An 18,806-nucleotide genomic window follows, 5' to 3' on the forward strand; every position below is an offset into this window, starting at 1 on the left:
TACATTTAGGTCTTTAATCCATTTTGAGTTTATTTTTGTGTATGGTGTTAGGGAGTGTTCTAATTTCATTCTTTTACATGAAGCTGTCCAGTTTTCCCAGCACCACTTATTGAAGAGGCTGTCTATTCTCCATTGTATATCCTTGCCTCCTTCGTCATTGATTAGTTGACCATAAGTGTGTGGGTTTATCTCTGGGCTTTCTATCCTGTTCCATTGACCTATTATTTCTGTATTTTCTCCTTTCATTTCTGTATTCAGAGCTCTGTTGTTATGTGCATATGTGTTTATAATTGTTATATCTTTATGATAAATTGACCTGATTATCATTATAAGATTTCCCTCTTTACTTTTATTTAGTAACATTTTAAAAATCAGTTTCATCTGATATTAGTATAGCTACTCCAGCTTTCTTATGGTTGCTGTTTACATGATATGCCTTTTACATTCTATCACTTCTGGTCTATTTGTGTCTTTGAATCTAAAGTATGTTTCCTATAGGTCACATATCATTGGATCTTGGTGGGTTCTTTTGTTTTTTCCCTGACAATCTCTGACTTTTGATTGGATAGTTTTAATCTATTAAAATTTTTTTTCTTTTCTTTCTTTTAAAATTAATTAATTAATTAATTAATTAATTTTTGGCTGTGTTGGGTCTTCGTTTCTGTGCGAGGGCTTTCTCTAGTTGTGGCGAGCAGGGGCCACTCTTCATCACGGTGTGCGGGCCTCTCACTGTTGCAGCCTCTCTTGTTGCGGAGCACAGGCTCCAGATGCGCAGGCTCAGTAGTTGTGGCTCACGGGCTTTGTTGCTCCGCGGCATGTGGGATCTTCCCAGACCAGGGCTCGAACCCGTGTCCCCTGCATTGGCAGGCAGACTCTCAACCACTGCACCACCAGGGAAGCCCCTAAATTTTATTATTGGTATAGTTAGATTTATATCTGCCATTTCACTTTTTGTTTTCTATGTGTTTCATGCCTGTTTTGCTCCTTCATTCTTCCTTTACTGTTTCTTTTACATTAAGTGAATGTTTTCTAATGTAGCATTTAAATTTCTTTACTAATTTCTTTTCATTAATTTTTTTGAGTGATTTCCTTAGTGGTTGCTTAGGGCTTACCATATACATCTTAACTAATCAGAATGGGCTTCAGATTTATACTAACTTAATTCCAGTGAGCTATAGCAACATTGCTCCTATAGAGTTTTCTTTTTCTTTTTTCTTTTGGCTGCATTGGGTCTTCATTGCTGCACACAGGCTTTCTCTAGTTGCGGCGAGTGGGGGCTACTCTTTGTTGTGGCGCACAGGCTTCTCATTGCAGTGGCTTCTCTTGTTGCGGAGCACGGGCTCTAGGCACTCGGGCTTCAGTAGTTGCAGCACATGGGCTCAGTAGTTGCAGCACATGGGCCCTAGAGTGTGCGGGCTTCAGTAGTTGCGGTGCATGGACTCAGTATTTGCGGCACACAGGCTCTAGAGAGCAGGCTCAGTAGTTGTTGCGCACGGGCTTAGTTGCTCCGCGGCATGTGGGATCTTCCTGGACCAGGGCTTGAACCCACGTCCCCTGCATTGGCAGGTGGATTCTTAACCACTGCACCATGAGGAAAGTCCCTCCTGTAGAGTTCTATTACCTTTCCCCCCTTTGTATTGTATTATTGGTATACATTTTACATCTATAAATGTTACCAAGAATGCGTTGTTACTTTATATAGTGTTATGTCTTTTAAAGAGGATGAGAGAAGAGAGGAGAGCAAGCATATATTTATAGCTTTTGTTATATTAACCTTCTTACTTACCATTTCTTGTTCTCTTCATTTGTTCTTGTTCATTTCACATTACCATCTGGAGTCCTCTCCTTAGCCCAATACAACTTTGCTTTAATGTACTTCCTTTGTGCTGTTGTTGGCAGTTATAGTACCATTCTATATGTTATAGGCCCAACAATACTATATGTACATGTATGTATGTTTGCATGTGTTGTGTGTGTGTATACACCATTATTTCTTAGAATAATTTTTCTTCTGCTGTCTCTCTCTCTCCTCTCCTTTTGGCACTCCATTAAGTGTATACTGTTTTGCTAAATGGTGTCCCACTTTTCTCTGGGCTCTGTTTATTTTGTTCTTCATTCTTTTTTCTCTTTGTTCTTTAGAATACATAATATCTCTCTTCAAGTTTGTTAATTATTTCTGTCAGCTCAGATCTACTATTGAGCCCCTCTAGTGATTTTTTCATTTCAGTTATTGCACTTCTCAGCTCCTAACTTCCATTTGGTCTATTTTATAATATCTAATTCTTTATTGATATTTTAAATTTGTTAAGTCATTATCATCATACCTTACTTTTACTTTTTAAGTCATGATTCCCTTTAGTTATTGGGACATATTTATATAATGGCTACTTTGAAGGCTTTGTCTGTTAAATCCAACATCTGGTTACTCTCACAGGCAGTTTTTCCTGCCTGCCCTTTCTTCCAGTTGCGGCGGGGGGTGAGGGGGGAGTCATACTGTCCTGTCTTATGGAACCCAAACCACTCCTCCTTCCCAACCAGCACGGTCCAATAGAACATTCTGCAATTACAGACATTCTATATCTGCACTGTCCAGTGCAATAGATGCTAGCCAGCTGTGGCTAATGAGCACTTCAAGTGTGGCTAGCATAACTGAGGCACTCAATTTTAAATTTTATTTCATTTTATTAATTTAAATAGCCATATGTGACTAGCGGCTACCTTCTTGGATAATGCAGTTCCAGGCCATGCATGGAGGACCCAGTTCTCTAGAATCCTCTACCCAGGTGTTCCTGAACCTGCTTCCAGCACCCGTGTGGCCCTTGTCATAGTCTATCTTGCCCCCAAACCCAGGGCAGGTCATGCCGGTGTGCACACCTATAGATCCAAGGGGTGGGCAAGAGGTGGTCTGAGGAGATGGACCAAGCTCCACCATGCAGATTAGGGTGTCCTCACACATGCATGGATGACCCCACAAGGGTTCAGGATGTAGACAGGAATGGGAAGAGCGGGCGAGAGCTATAGGTAGGGAGCCTCCGTTTGCACTGTTGGTCCAGGATCCACAAATGCTAGGGAAGGTTTTGACTGGCAATGTCCCGTTTCTTACCTATGTGGTGGCTACACGTGTATTCAGTGTATAATGTTTTTCAACCGTATACACGTGTATAAATGTGTGTGTATATACACAGAGATATACTATATGTCACAAGTTTTTAAATGATTTAAAATTTTTACCACTATTAGGTTAGAGCCCAAGTTCTTCTCATGACATGTAAAGCCTTGTACAATCTACATTCTGCCTATATGTCTGACCTAATCTCCTGCCATCCTTCTCCCTCACTCTCAGCTCCAGCCACGCTGACCTTCTTGCTCTAGCTAACAGGTCAAGTTATAGAGGAGCTTGTTGGAGGGGAGCTTAATTGGCTCTGCATTTAAAGCCATTTGTATTAGCAAAGCAGAGCAATGCCTGTGATGGGGGTTGGACAGCCAGTGTCAGGGATGATGTGGCAAATGCAGCCTGCTAGAGGTTAGGAGGAAAGGAGTCTGCTTATATAAGAAAGCTGGAGACAGTTCTGAAGGCAGACAAAAAAGGAGCAGTTGTGGTCGAAGGAACCATCAATCAGCTTCCCTGAACAGGTGGAGGCTGGGGCTACTCCCAGCGGAAAGCTGGGCTCAGAGCTCCAATTACCAGCAGAGAATCCAGCTATCAAAACTGATGCCAGAGGGGAGGGAGAGGAGGAGAAAGGAGCCTGAGTCAGTGGAAAAGAGCGATTCCAGAGCACCTGAGGTGACTGCCGAACCACCAGAAAGGGAGTTGGAGACCACTAGCAATAACATCTGACTCAGTGCTTTTCAAAGCAGGGTCCCCCGGACCAGCAGCACCAACTTGACCTGGGAACTAGTTAAAAATGCAAATTTCCAGGCTCCCCTTAGTGAGAATCAGAAATTCTGAGGGGAGGGGAGGGCCGAGCAATCAATGTTTTAACAAGCCCTCCAAGGTGATTCTAATGTCCAACGAAGTCTGAAATCCATGGATCTAACTTTACTGAGCGTGGACTCTGTGCCAGGCACTATTCGGAACGATTTACCTCTATTAACTCACTGGCCCACATGGCAGTACTAACAGATAGAAGTGCACCATCTTCCAGATAGGAAATGTGAAGCAGGGTGATTTAAGTAACTCACCTGAAATCAGAGAGCCAGACAGAGAGAGGCAAAGACACAACTTGGACCTCAGGCCTGTGCCGTTTCTCTCCCACCATGCTCACCTGCGGTGACGCTCTGGCTAGCACACAGCCCCTGGCGGGCTTCTCAAAACACTCTTGCCGGGACCCATTCCGAGTTTGTGATTCGCTAACGTTGAACCCAAGAATTTGCATTTCTCATAAGGTCCCAGGTGATGCTGGTGGGCCTGGTCCAGATTCCACAGTGTGAGAACTTCTGTACCGTTACACTGCCTTTTCCACACGACGACTGGGTCCAGCTAATGGAAATGTTGACTGGGTCTTTTTAAACAACTCCATGTGCATAACCCCTGCAGGGACTCTTTGGGCTACAAATAACAGAAAACCCAAATTCAAACTGGCTTAAGCAGAAAAGATATTTATAGACTGATCTAATTGAAACAGGTTAAGTTTGCCTTCGGGTACAGGTGGACCCAGGGCCAAGGAGGTAGCTAGGATTCTCTTTCTCTTTCCGTCTCCCAGCTCTGCCTTCCTTTCTTGTGTTGTCTTCATTCCCAGGCAAGCTCTCCTTTCACAATGGGCCCCTAGCAGCTCTGGCCTTAGATTCTACCAGCTGGGAAACCATATGATAAAAGGAGTTCCCCTTCCCTACTAGCTCAGCAGAAGCCCACCCTGGCTCTCACTGGCCAGGTTCAGATCACAGGCCCATTTCTGAACAGTCATTGTGGTCGGGGAGATGGAAGATTCTCATTAGCCAGGCCTAGGTTATGGGCTCATCCCTGGAGAACCAGCAGGTGGACTTTGCTGCCCCCTAAACACACAGATGAAGAGGGATAATTTGGGGTGCTGCAACCAGAAATATGAATGGATGTTGGACAGGCCAATATAACCAATGTCCACTACACCACCTTCAAAGGAAGGGGCACCAGGAAGCCAAAGTGTGTGCCCACTCATTAAACTCTCGTAAGATGGGTCCAAGCACAGAGATCAGGATAAAAGAGGAAACCCAGAGGTTGATACACTTTATTATTTCATTTATATAAAGTAAAGAATTGGGGGAAAAAAAATCTACAGCATTAGAAGTCAGCACAGTGGTTATCCTTGGAGAGAGGGGGGTGTATCAGTTACCTACTGCTGCTTAACAAACCTCCCTAAACTTAGTGACATAAAACAGTGGTAACTGATTACTATTATCACTCATGTTTCTGGAAGTTGGCTGAGCTCTTGAATATGTGATTGCCATGTTGGAATTCCTTGAAGGTGATGGGCGGACACAGCAATGTGTCTAGACCCAGGAGGCGTCCAATGGGAGGCAAGAGCAAGCTTGACAATCTGTAGTCTCTTTGAGGGCCCACAACACCTCACAGGGGTGTTGTGAAGATTCAAAGAAATCATGCAGGTAAGGGCCTCACATATGGCCTGACACGCAGTAGGTGTCCCCTGTGAAAATTAATAAAAGGAAATCAACTAAAATTGGAGTCAGAGAGGCCTGTAGAGGGAGGTCTCATTGCCCTACCGCTCGTTGTCAATTACCTCAAACAGGAGGAGTACCAATTACCCAGACAGGAAGATGCCAGTTACTGACCCCAGCAGGAGGAGAGGTACCTTGCGCTCCCAAACAGGAAGCACAACTACTTTACCGCCCTAGCAGGGGGAAGGAAGACTTCCTTCTTGTCTTGCAACAAGCCCAGCCAATGGAAAACACCACAGCCCAGCCAGTGAGAAGCCAGTGGCACCTGAACTTTTGTTTTCCACCAATGAACTTTCATTTTTTCCTTGCTGATAACTTTGTTTCCTTGTCCCATCCTCCTTACTATAAAAGCCTTCCATGTTGTGTAACTTCCAGGAATATCTGTCTGCCATATAGAATGCTGCCCAATTCATGAATTTTTAAATAGTGCCAATTAGATCTCAATTTACCCAGGGAAAATTTTTTTCTTTTAAGTCTTTATTTTTTTTTAATTGGAGCATAATTGCTTTACAATGTTGGGTTAGTTTCTGCTGTAGAACAAAGTGAATCAGCTATGTGTATACATACATCCCCTCCCTCTTGAGCCTCCCTTCCACCCCACCCCCCATAAATTTTGTTTCTTTAACACCCCTAAAATGTTAGCAGTTAACTCACTCACCACGCGGTCACCAGTTAAGATGTGTTTGGCTACAGATAAGAGGATCCAAGTCAAAAGGGCTTGAATCAGAAGGAAATGCGTTACTTCACACAGCAAGCACTCCAGAGGCAAGGTGTTTTGGGGTTGTTAAATTCAAACAGTTAAGAAAATTATATTTTACTTTCAAAAGAATTTTACTTAGAAGTACCTGTATTTATTGAGCTCCAAATAATCACCAGGCATGGAACTGGAACTGGAGACATAGCACAGAAAGCAAAGTCCCTTACCTGGCTCAGTGATTAAGTGGCGCAGGTCCTTTCTTCTGCCTGACCTCCTCAGCATGACAGGTGAGTCACCATGTGGTGGCATTTGCCCCCAGCATCACCTCCTTACACAGTACATCCAGAGGCACACCAGGTAGTCTGTTCTGCCCACTCTCCTTTTTAATTCAGCTTTCCTGAGGTATAATTTACGCACAATAAAATATACCCATTTTAACTGCACAGTGCAACCAATCCCAAAAGATTCCCTCTCCCCCTTGCTATTTTAAGATACAGTTTTATCACATATTTTCAAATGCCTAAACAATGTTTCTGTGTGCTTGGTTTTGAGCTTTATAAAATAGTATCATCCTATATGAAATCTTCTGAATTTTGCTCCTTTCACACATTATTTTTCTTGTGCACCTGTAGTTCCTTCCTTTTCATTGCTGCATAATGTTCCACTGTGTGAATATACATTTATCCATTCTCCTTTTAGTGGACATCAGGTTTGTTTCTGATTTTTTGCTGTCAGTGCTATTACATACTTTCTTGGACATCTCACCTGGTGCATGTGCTGATGAGATTCACAACATGTCTACTGTACACCCAGTAAAAGTTAAAGCAGTTCAAAATGCTGCGCTGATGTCAGGGCACATCAAAACAAGACCTCGAGAGCCGGCTTCACGGTCCCATTCAAGAGTTACAAGTGCGCATGACGCACATCTTACTTGTCATTTCTTAATTCAGTTAACAGATATTACTGACCCTGTGCCAGGCTCTGGAGATAAAAGTGGCGACCAGAACAGACTTTGTCCCCATCCTCATGCACTTATCTTTCTAAAGAGGGAGACAGACATTTATATCGTGAAAGTGTCCCTCCTACTGTCTCCCTGTGGCTTCTTCTTTGTCTTTGGACATAGAATATCTTTTCTGGTAGGTTCCAGTCTTTTTTAGTTGATGGTTGTTCAGCAGTTAGTTGTGATTTTGATGTTTTCGTGAGAGGAGGTGAGCTCAAGTCCTTCTACTCTGCCATCTTGTCTCCAATCTCCGGGAGACAGACGTTTAGACGCTGACATCACAGATGGTCAGGGCTGGGATGGGGGAAACCCAGAGAGCAGAAGCCCAAAACGGATACCTGACCCACCCTGGGGGCTCAAGGGGGCTTCCTGGAGGAGGAGACATCTTGAGACCTGAAAGATGTGTGCGATTAGTTGTGAAGAGGAGGTAGGGAGAAAGGGGGGGGGGTGCTTCAAAAAGAGGGAAAAGCATGTACAAATGCTTAGAGGTGAGAAAGAGTCTGGCGTGTTCTAGACCAGCATGATCCAATAGAAACATAATGAGAACCACAGATGTAATTTAAAATTTTCTAGTAGCCACATTAAAAACCAAAAACAGGTAAAATGAATTTTAGTAACATTTTATTTAACCTGATATATCCAAAATATTACCATGTTAACATGTGATCAGTATAAAAACTATTAATGAGATATTTTACATGTGCTAAGTCTTTGAAATCTGGCTGGTATTTTATACTTGGAACACATATCAGGTCACACCAGCCACAGTTCAAATCCTCAGCAGCCACACGTGGCTGCTGGCTGCCTTACTGAACAGCACAGCAAGAGCCTTGTGACGCGAAGCACTGGCATCATTTGGGAGCCTGTTAGGAATGCAGAACCTCAGGCCCCTCCCCAGACCCACTGACTCAGAATCTGCATTTTAACAAGATCTCACGGGATTTATATGCACATTAGTTTGAGAAAAATGGGTCCAGTTCTGCCTAAAACACATCTGTGGCTTCCTATTGCCCTCATGATAAACGCCCAGATATTGACCTTGGCAATCATTCATTCATTCCCGTTACTGAGAGCCTACTGTGTGCCAGGCCCTGTGCTGGGTGATGGTGGGGACACAGCAGGGATAAAGACAGACCTGAGTCATGGAGCTCCAGGCAATTAATAGATAAGTACCCAAATCCCTGTTTCATTTCGACTATGTTAAACATACTGTGCTTGAAGTTACAGAGTGCAAGGGGTGTTACAGGAGGCCTGACCTGGCTTGAGTGGAGGGGGCATCCAGAAAATAACCCAAATAAGGAAGAGGCCACTATCACGGCAGAAAGCCACACGTAGATTAAATGTCCCTCTGCAGGGGATGGGCCTGCCAGGCAGCACCAGCCATCCACGGTCACTAGGAGGGCCATTTTCAGGCTTCAGGGCAACGTGGAAAAATGCCCGGGGGTGGGTAGGGTTTCAGGAAATGGGAGAGCCAGGGACGGAGCCAGTGATAGTATCACATCCTGCACAGGTGTGTCTGCATTTGGAAAATGAGGGGAGAGGGAAGAGAGAATCAGGAAGGTGTTCAGTTTGCCAGAAGGGGGAGGACCTGGGGCAGGGAACTGTAGGTCCCCTTCTCTGTAAAGGCAATGTCTTTTAATAAAACATACCTGGATTTGCTTTCAAATGAACTGAGCAGGGGAGGAAAAGGTGCAGGACATGGATGGAGCGAGAATGGCCGCATGCTGGTTCACTGCTGAAGCTGCGTGATGGGTGCTCATTAGACTTTTCTCTCTGCTTTTGTGCGTGTTTGAAATTTTCCCTTAAAAAAAAAAAGTTAAAAGTGTTTCTCTCTGCAAGTAATTGGGGATGTTGAAAATAGATTTTTGGCAACTAGAAAAGAAAGTCATTTAACCTCTTCTGAAAAGAAGAAATTGCAGTATTCACAACTGTGAACATCTCAGGGACCTCCCTGGAGTTCCAGTGCTGAGCACTGCGGGCTTTCACTGCGGAGGGCCCGGGGTTCAATCCCTGGTCAGGGAACTAAGATCCTGTTAGCTGTGCCGTGAGGCGAAAAAAAGAAAGAAAGAACATGAGCTTCTCCTTTAAGAATGGAGTCCAGGTCCAGGAGGAAGGGGGTTGAAGGCACAGAACAGAACCAACGGTATTCCTGGCATCAAATTCCTGGGGTCAAATCCTGGGATCAAAGCTGCCACTTACTAGCTCTGGAACCTGAAGCAACTGAGTTAAACTCTAAATGCCTCACTGAAAAACTGGGATAATGACAGCAGCTGCCTCCTAAGGGCCATGTGAGGTTATTACTGAATTCATACATGCAAAGGGCTAACACTGGTGCCTGGCATGAAGCAGCGCCATGTAAACGTGGGCAGTGATTATTAAAGCCCGTGCCAGCCAGATGTAAAGCTGCAAAAGGTCTCAAAGCAGATGCATGCATAGTTCCTTTACACAGAATTCACTGATGTCAGAGGATAAGACAAGAATTCTCCCAACACCAATGTACTTTAGTAACCTTCCTTTAGACGTACAAAATCCTTTTCTACAAGTCAGTTGTTCCAAATGCTTTTCAAACACCGTCTAAATTACATAAGTCCTGTCCATAATGGTAACTGTGAAAATTAACGGTAGAAAGTTCCCTAAGTTGATGTAATTTCGAAAGGAATCTTACAAGCACTCCTCCAAAGTCCAGTCTGGGGTGACTGTTACAGTGTGCTGAGAAACACACCTCTGTTCTCTTCCTGCCTGGCAGGATTTTGTAGGTAATACAAATGATTCTTGAGAGGTCTCTTCCTCTTAGACTCAAACAAACAGCATGTGACTTTTTTCTTGTTTAGTTAACTCTCTCTCCCGCAACAGCTCTTGGTGTGTTATGTTAGTAGTCAGCGAAAATGTGTTTGTTGCAAAAAAATTTTGCAACTCCCCTACTTCCAACACTCAGAAATGACCACTGGTTACATCTTGTTCATCATCTTTCCAGATGATGTCTGGGAGTGTTTCAAAGTAATATGAGTGGGAAGAAAGTGGGAGGTGTGTGGACTGGGCAGCACTGGCTGGGCTGAAGGTTGCTGGGGCCAAGAGAGGGTCCGTGCTGAGGCCCAGGTGAGAGCACTGGCCATGCTCAAGGGAAGAGAGGAAGTTCATTGTGTCTGCAGCTCAGGCGGCCAGGGAGACAGGCTGAGCGACAGTCAGGGGGCCAGATCACACCAAGTCTTCAGCATTAGTCTAAGGAGTTAGTTAGGACTTGGTCCTAAGGACTCTGGAGAAACATGGAAAGGCTTCAAGCAGGAGGGCATGATCAGTTCTGTTTCACAAAAATCCCTCAGCTGTCAAGGGGGAGGTGGGTTAAACAGTGAGATGGGAGGCCAGGCAGAGACAAGGTGGGAGAGGACAGGGTTAGCCCAAGGCAGGGCCACGAAAGGCGAGAAGGGGCACGTGGGAGAAACGTCCAGGAGTCCTAGTGGTCAAGCTCTGGAGGATGACGGGTTGGGCCGCAGGGTGGGGACGGGGAGGGAGGCATCAAGGATGAAGCCCCGGGCTCTCCCTGGGAGCCTGGGGTGTGGAGGAACCACCCCTAAGATAGGGACCCGGAGGCGGAGCAGGTCTGCAGTGTGGGACACGGTGAGAATTAGGGGCGCAGGGATCAGCCGGGCCTGAGGGCAGGATGGGGACAGGGCTTCCTGAGGCCTCAGGACCCTGAGGTCTGGGGCCCAGGGAGGAGGTGGAGCTCAGGGCAGAGAATGGACATCATCAGCACAGAGGCAGGAAACAGACCACAGAAGAGGGTAAGACGGCCCGGGGTGGGAGGAGAGAAGAGCCCGCCAGATTTAAGAGGTCGGCGAAAACAGGAACTTCTTGCAAAGAAGCAAGACACAGGAGAAAAACCAGGGGACAGGATTGTCGCAGAAACCCGGGAGAGAGTATCCTTACGGAAGGTGGGAATGGCCAACACTGCCAATTCCTGCCAAGACGGCCCATAAGATGAACACCAGGGGCTTCCCTGGTGGCGCAGTGGTTGAGAATCTGCCTGCCAATGCAGGGGACACGGGTTCGAGCCCTGGACCAGGAAGATCCCACATGCCGCGGAGCAACTGGGCCCGTGAGCCACAGTTACTGAGCCTGCGCATCTGGAGCCTGTGCTCCACAACAAGAGAGGCCGCGATAGTGAGAGGCCCGCGCACCGCGATTAAGAGTGGCCCCCACTTGCCGCAACTAGAGAAAGCCCTCGCGCAGAAACGAAGACCCAACACAGCCATAAATAAATAAATAAAATTAAAAAAAAAAAAAAAAAAGTGCCCACTGAGCCAGGTTTCTCATTGCCAGAGAAAGAAGTTACAAAGAAAACGAGGGGGGAAGGTGAGAATGAACCCTCTGGAGATGGATTAGTCAGAGATAGCAGTATGGACTGAGGTTTATTTTTATACAAGATATCTATATCTGTATATACACACACACAGAAATATAGACGTGTGTATCCATGGGTTTGTACACATACCTTTTCCCCAGCTCTGTCAGCTGAGAGGGACTAGAAACAGGACACCTCAGCAACAATGACCACACTCAGTGTCGACCTTGGTTTCTAATACCATTCTCCATCAGAGGAACCAGGGCTCCCTGGAATGGGGCTGATTCTAGGGCTGGGGCAAGGAAAATGCCACGTAGGCCTGGAGCACTTATGGTGCCAAAAAGTAAGGAAGTGCTCAAGGAAAAAAAAAGAATAAAAAGAATAAAGAATACAGAGCCAACCTGAAAGAGCCCCTAGGGCCAAAACTGGAACAATTTGAGTGAAAAAGTTAATTATGATAGTATTGGGTTATACCCAAAGAATAAAATAAATACCCATGAGTCCATACTGATATAAATTAATGATTATACAAATAAAATAAATGGGGTAGAAGGGACAAACCTTCCTACAGAAGAATTCCCAGTAATTAATGTAGGAGAAATGAGGAAAAGAGAAAAGTATCATTAGAACACCACAGTAATGATTTTTGCAGGCAAGGTCCACAGATGAATGCCAAAAGTAGTGGGTGGAACTTTGAGGAGAAATAGGACATTTGCACAGCCTCAAAGGATCTTCCCGTGTTTATCAATTACTGTAGTGGTTTTGACAATATGAACACAAATTCTTTGATATTTTCCCTCCAGGAACTGGAGCTTACGGGCTGGATTTTGTGACCTGCTTCTAAACAGCATAAGGGAAGGGAAAACCTGTCAGATTACAGTTGAGAAACCTGGCGGACACCGCTGCAACGAAGTGATCCAGGTTACCATCACCTGAGTGATATTCTTCCCCAAACGCACAATCCTGGTCTAACCATGAGAAAAACATTAGACAATCCCAGACTGAGGGACATTCTACAAAATACCTGACCGGTACTCCTCGAAACTGTCAAGGTCATGGAAAACAAAGACTGAGAAACTGTCACCGATTGGAGGAGACCAAGGAGACAGTATGAATAAACGCAACAGGGTACCCTGGATTGTATCCTGGAACAGATAAAGAACATTAGTGGAAAAACGGGCGGAATATGAACGAAGTGGGGAGATTCAGTAGTAGAATACTAATCAATGATCATTTCTTAGTTTTGACAAATGTACTGCCATTAAGTAAGATGCCAACATTAGGGGACGCTGAGTGTAAGGTATATGGGAAGTCTCTGTACTATCTTTGCAACTTTTCTGTAAATCTAAAGTTATAAAAATAAAAAAAATTTAAAGTATCTACTAACTGGGCTACAAGCAGTCACCGGCAAGAGTCCCTAACTCCTTTCGTCTGACTCTTCAGGTCTCATCTCATGGGGTCTCTACTCCAGGAAGTCCTCCCTGATACCTTCAACTAGGTGAGGTGCTTCCTCTGGGCTCCCCCTTCCCGCCCTGACCCCCATCTGGTAAGGGGTAGTCCCCCCCCCCCCATGTGTGCTCTGTGAGGGCAGCATGGAAGCTGTCTCAGTCACCGCTGTGTGTCCCTTACTGTGGGAGCACCCACAGGTGGCAGAAGCTGTGCTGCAGCCCCACCACCTCTCCCAACCCGACCCTAACCCTTCTGAGCCAGAGCCTGCCGGACCCCACCTTCCTGGTTTCCCCTGCCCCATCACCCAACCCAGGACGAGTCTAAGGCTACGTAAATGGTCTGTCCCACCCACCTACCAAAACAGGGTCAAATCACGCCCAACGCCTGCCCATAATACACCAACTATCAGGAACACTGTGTGAAGATCTGAGGCGACCGCCCGGCCCACAGCCCTTCCCAGCAGACAGACATCAGTAGGAATCCTCCAGCTACAGCGGGTTGAGCAGGATTGGATGCTGGATCCCAGCAATCCGAGTTCTGTCTGGGGGAGTTTGGAATGGGGACAGAAGGGCTGTGGGGCACTGCACTGGAAGGTCGCATAGAGTCAGGGCAAGAGCCCACCCAGGGCCAGCCCAGCTGCCTGCAAACAGAGGAAGCGGCAGATGCAAAGAGCAGCAGAGACCACAGGGCCTGGGGAAGGAGGGAAGCAGAGTCGCTGCCCCGTGTTCTGACTCTATTCTGTTCTCGGGAGGCCCTGGTCCATTTCTTTGTCATCACCCGCAACCAATCCATTGTGGGTTCTGCCTTCAAAGTGCATCCAGGCGACTGCTCACGCCTGCCTATGCCCTGGTCCAGGCCACCGTCATCTCTCGCCTAGACGACTGCAGTAACCTCCCCACAGAACTCGCTGCTCCCACTCCCAGACCTCAGTGCCACCCACACTCCCTTCCTTAGTGATCTCATCCTGGGCCTTAGTACCGTGAAAATGCCAGTGACTCCCAAGTTTATATCTCCAGCCCAGAACTCGCCCCTGGATGCCAGACTCCTGTATCGTGCTGCTTGCTCATCCCGCTGGGATGCTTACCACGTCCACAGGCTCCCTCAGCCCCCGCCCCACAGCTACAGGCCCTCTGCGCAGGCTAAGAATCTTAAGGTCGTTGACTCCCCTTTCTCCCCCTACACCTAAATCCTGCCCACTCCTTCCTTCAAATTACACCCCCAAACCAACCACATCTGCCCACTTTCACTGCTACCACGCTGGCCAAGCCACCATCGTCTCTCGGCTGCACTAGTGCAGCAGCCTCTTCGCTGGAGCCCTGCGTCCACCTTGGTGCCCACATGGCAGCCAGAGGAATCCCATTAGGACGTGAGGTCACATCACTCTTCAGCTCAGGATGCTCCAACTGCTTCCCATCTCACTGCCAATCAAATTCAAGCCCTTCCCAAGGCCCATCCAGCCCTGCAGGCCCCCTTGCCCTCATCTCCTTCCCGCTCAACGGGCTCAGTCTGGTCCAGTTCACTCCTTTCTGCTCCTCCCACACACCGAGCACACCTCAGGGCCTTTGAACTTGCTGTTTTTTCCACCTGGAATGTCCTTCTTTCCAAAACAGGCGCACAGCTGGCTTCCTCCCTTTTTGTCAGGTCCCTCCTCCAATAACATTTCCTCAAGGATATCTTATTGAACCCCTCCACCTAAAATAGCAGCTCTTGTCACTCTCTATCCCTACCCTCAGCCTTCATTGCTCATATCACTAATACTAATCTTTAAAAATCATCTACCTTTGGGGCTTCCCTGGTGGCGCAGTGGTTAAGAATCCGCCTGCCAATGCAGGGGACACGGGTTCGAGCCCTGGTCCGGGAAGACCCCACATGCTGCAGAGCAACTAAGCCCGTGCGCCACAACTACTGAGCCTGCGCTCTGGAGCCCGCAAGCCACAACTACTGAGCCTGTGTGCCACAACTACTGAAGCCCGTGCGCCTAGAGCCCATGCTCCACAACAAGAGAAGCCACTGCAATGAGAAGCCTGTGCACTGCAATGAAGAGTAGCCCCCGCTCGCCGCAACTAGAGAAAGCCCGCGCACAGCAACGAAGACCCAACGCATACAAAAATAAAATAAATAAAATAAATAAATTTATTAAAAAAAAAATCATCTACCTTCCCCACTAGAATGTAAGTTCCACGAGGACAGGGCTTTTGAGGGTCCTGTTCACCATTATAATACCAGCACCTAAAACAGTGCTTTAAACAGTATTCCATATCTGATGAATCAACAAATAACAGAACCCAGGAATCAGGATGTTCGTTCCAAGTAACAAAAAGCCCAATTCAACTGGGCTTAAATGATTAAAAAAAAAAAAAGATTTATTGGATTCCCTAATAAGAAAGCCCTGAAGTAACTCATTTCAGGTGAAGCCTGATCCAGCACTTTGACAACATCACCAAGGACCTGATGCCTTTCTGTCTCTCCACTAGGCCTTCCAAGAAAATAGCTTCATCCTTGTGGCCGCAACACACTTGGATGTGTGCTTTTCAGTAATTATCATCCCTGCTGTATATTAGATGTTTGCCCCGTCAGACCCTGTGCTCCTCACAATAATCCTCTGAGATGAAAAGTATTATGATTTCCATTTTACAGTGAAGAAATCGAACCTCAGAAAGGTGAAGTCACTTATTTAAAATCATACCACTAGTAACTAGGTTAATAACGCTCTAATTCCTTTTACTGTCACTTCTTTAACAATCATGGAAATTTTACTGCTGATGAACATGCTGCTGATAATAGCTATCACATGCTCAGCACTTACTATGTGTCAGGTATCTTGCTAGTATGCCACTAACTTCTCTGTGCCCTAGTTCCCTCTACATATAAAGGCAATAATAATATTACCACATAGAATGACTATGAGGATTAAATGAGCTAATACATAAAACGGTGAGATCTCAAAAAACATTCGTTTGTTTCAGTTAGCTATTGCTGGGTAACAAGTCATCCTCAAAACACAGTGGCTTAAAATAGCAACCATTTGTTTGCTTCCGATTCTGTAGTCTGGACAAGGCTCTGACTCAGGATGGCTCGTCTCAATGCCACATGGTGTCAGCTGGAGCTGGGCTAGACTATCTAAGATGGCATCACTCATGTGTGATTTAGCACATTGGCTAAAACAGTGGAAGAGCTGGGGGATGACTGGGCCTCTCTCTTTCCACATCTCTCTCCAGTGGGGGAGCTGGACTTCTTTCTACGGTGGCCCAAGGCTCCAAGAGAGTAAAAAGCACAGCTGCCAGGCCTCTTAAGGCCCAGGCCTTCCAACCAGCAGAGCATCACTTCCACTGCATTCTGTGGGTCAAAACAACTCACAGACCAGCCCAGATTAAAAGGGAGGAGGAGACCCCACCTCTTCATGGGAGAAGCAGGAAAGAACACGCGGCCTTCTTTAGTAGCAGCCTCCTCACTGGTCTACTTCAATCCTTAATCCCCTATAGCCAATTCCCCACACTACAGCCTGGGGGAGTTTTTAACACACGTAACCAACCATGCCTGCTTCCACTGTTTAAAAAATTCTTCCACAACTTCCCTGGGAATTCCGGGAAGCCGTGTGGAGAGGCCAAAAAAAAAAAAAAAAAAAAATTGTTCTACAACTTCCCACTGCACGTGGGGTAAGGACACAGACTCCTTACAGGATCCACATGGTCTGGCCTCTTGCTCCCCCTCAGCCTCTAGGTTCCAAGCACCACACACACACTTACCTCTTAACAGAGTTAATGCCTACCCCATCACCTCAAACCTCACTTCCTAGGGTCCAGATTAGACTTCCTGTTAAGTGCTCTTATGACACTCTACCTTTCTCTGTAATTTCATACTTGTGTGGTAAATTGACAATCTGAACCTCCACCCCGGAGACTGTGAGCTCTCTGGGGACAGGGAAACTGTTTTGTTCTCTGCTGTATTCTCAATCCTGAGCACAAAGCAGAGGCAAGGTGAAATGTCTGTTGAATGTCTGAGACCTCAGAAAACTTTAAGGCAGCCCCTTAAGGTTCTGTGCATAGAGGATCAACAGTCCCTAGAATACTAGGATCGGGAATTGTACTACTGAAATCATCCATCCATTCATTCAGTAAATAGTTATTGAGCCTGTACTACATGTCAAGAGCTCTTCTAGGTGTTAGACATAAAGCATGGAGTAGACAAAAGCTCCTGCCGTCATGAAGCTCATGATCTACTACGGGGGGAGACAGACAGTAAACAAGATAAATAAATTATGCAACGTGTTAAGCAGTGATATGATTAATGCTAAGGAAAAAGCTAAAGAGAAGACAGATATGAATTTTTTTTTTTTTTAAAGGATTTTCTTATTTATTTATTTATTTATTTATTTATTTATTTTTGGCTGTGTTGGGTCTTCGGTTCGTGCGAGGGCTTTCTCCAGTTGCGGCAAGCGGGGGCCGCTCTTCATCGCGGTGCGCGGGCCTTTCTCTATCGCGGCCCCTCCCGTCGCGGGGCACAGGCTCCAGACGCGCAGGCTCAGCAATTGTGGCTCACGGGCCCAGCTGCTCCGTGGCATGTGGGATCTTCCCAGACCAGGGCTCAAACCCGTGTCCCCTGCATTAGCAGGCAGATTCTCAACCACTGCGCCACCAGGGAAGCCCATGAATTTTTTTTTAATAAATTTATTTATTTTAGGCTGCGTTGGGTCTTTGTTGCTGCGCGCGGGCTTTTCTCTAGTTGCAGCGAGCGGGGGCTGCTCTTTGTTGCGGTGCGTGGGCTTCTCACTGCATTGGCTTCTCTTGTTTCAGGGCACGGGCTCTAGGCACGCGGGCCTCAGTAGCTGTGGCGCACGGGCTTAGTTGCTCCGCGGCATGTGGGATCTTCCCGGGCCAGGGCTCGAACCCGTGTCCCCTGCACTGGCAGGTGGATTCTTCACCACTGCGCCACCAGGGAAGCCCAGATACAAATATTTGTGGCACCATTCTAGAAGGGTGGTCAAGAAAGATCTCAAGGAGAAAGTAACATCTGAGTAAAGACCTAAAGGAGACGGTGGTGGTGAGCCTTGACTATTCGGGAGAAGAGTGTTCAACATAAAGAGAACAGCAAGTGCAGAGGCCCTCAGGCCAGTGTGGCTGGAACAGAGGGAACCAGGAGAAGGGAGTAGATGATGTCAGACAGGCCACAGGGACAGATAATGCAGGGCCTTGCGGGCCATGGAGAGGAACGTGGCATTTACTTTCTGTGAGATGGAAACACAGGGTACCGAGCAGGGGAGGGATGTGACCAGACCCAGGTGTTCACAGTGTCCCTTTGGCTGCATGTGAGAAACAGACGGTGGGGAGCAAATAGACCACTGAGGTCTAGGCAGGAGATAAGGGTGGACAGGGCCAGGGTGACAGGAGTGGAGGTGGGAAGAAATGGTCCGATTCTGAATATCCTTTGAAGGTATTTGCTGATGGACCAGACGTGGATAAAAGACAAAGAGGGGAACCAAGGACTACTCCCAAGCTTTCGGTCTGAAAAGAATGGAGGTGGCATTTAGTGAGAATGTTTGGGGAAAAAACCAGGAGTTCAATTTCGCAAAGATTACTCTCAATATCTCTAGATATCCAGGAGGAGATTATCATGTTGGCAGTCAGTCAACAGGCCAGGAGAGGAGTTCTGGGCTAGAAACAGAAATTGGG

This window comes from Balaenoptera acutorostrata, chromosome 19, assembly GCF_949987535.1.
Source record: "Balaenoptera acutorostrata chromosome 19, mBalAcu1.1, whole genome shotgun sequence".
Lineage (NCBI taxonomy): Eukaryota > Metazoa > Chordata > Mammalia > Artiodactyla > Balaenopteridae > Balaenoptera > Balaenoptera acutorostrata.